Below are 1,250 nucleotides of genomic sequence, written 5' to 3'. Positions count from 1 at the left end.
CTATGTCGATGAACTTAATCAGATCTACCTACTACAATCCTTGTCGACAACATGGTTGGTGCACTCTACCTATGGTTCCTCAAATTAGTCATGCAAATGTTTATCATAATTACATGAAGTCAAAAATGGGTCCAAATGTATTTTTTTTTCTCTTTTAAGATATATGGTGTTATACTGATAAAAAAAGAAAAAGATATTTTTTTTACTTTCAATATATTATTTGGAATAAAATATTTTTTTTTTCCAAAAAAAAGGTTTGATTTTTTGTTTATATTTTGGATTTTAAAGCAAGTATTGCATGTTGTTTTATTAGTACTCGTTATATCTTGATTTTCTAAAAAAAAAAATTAATGGTGAGTGTTTATACTTTATTTTGGGTGTAAATATAGCGATGATTAAAAAAAAATCGTTCTGAAATTAGCCATCCTCTTACTCTTGGCATGAGATACTCCTTATATAGCCATAGAATTTGAGCTTTTTTACCCCCAATTAATTTGCTTTTTTTTTTTGGTTTGTGTTAGATTACTTTATTTCTATATTATTTAATGTAATTAATGATTTTTATAATTTCAATTTTCTGGGCATTTAATGATTATAATTAAATTTACTGAAGTTTTAAATGCTTCAATTTTTCGTGGTATGATATATTCTTAGTTTAACTATATATTATTATTTATTAATGATATGAATCTATAATATAATAATAGGTTGGAGAGATTAACAATGAAATGCAATTAATTGGGTAAATGGAACGTGGGTTCCCAAGTGAAATAAAAGATTTTTCCCTCCCTGAAAATAAGGAGCCAATCACAATCCTCTAATTGCTTCAGCTTTTATAGATAGAGGATTTTTATTGGGCTTAGATAGATGTATATATATAATATATGGGCCTGTTGTACAATGCTACTGTACAACAGGATGTAAGATCCTATTTGTGTCAATTATCTCCCATTAATTCTATTCAACCTTCCCATCTTTCCCTCGAAAAAATCTTTTTCGTATTTGCTAAATCCCGCGCACAAGTTACTATATCCCACGCATTTTGCCCATAATATTCCACAACTACCCTCAGTCTTGAAATAGAACTAAAAAGAGTTCTCTCCCACAAAACCTAACAAATTTATTAATAGTTCAACAATTTTTGATTGTAGTTTGCACATATCACACGTAATCTATCTGTTTTATCAACAATTTTATCACCACCGATCTTTTAATCATTTTAATTGTTGTTTTTTTTAAAAAGGGATTTT

At 27.8% G+C, this 1,250-nt stretch overlaps 1 pseudogene; it reads left to right on the top strand.

Moving 5' to 3' along the window:
- The first annotated feature begins 382 nt into the window (after positions 1-382).
- Positions 383-478, top strand: LOC141636860 (small nucleolar RNA snoR8a; annotated as a pseudogene).
- The last annotated feature ends 772 nt before the right edge of the window (positions 479-1,250 follow it).

The sequence above is a fragment of the Silene latifolia genome, chromosome Y (assembly GCF_048544455.1).
Source record: "Silene latifolia isolate original U9 population chromosome Y, ASM4854445v1, whole genome shotgun sequence".
Classification (NCBI taxonomy): domain Eukaryota; kingdom Viridiplantae; phylum Streptophyta; class Magnoliopsida; order Caryophyllales; family Caryophyllaceae; genus Silene; species Silene latifolia.
The sequence above is the reverse complement of the archived record's forward strand: the minus strand, read 5'-3'. Positions and strand labels throughout refer to the sequence as shown.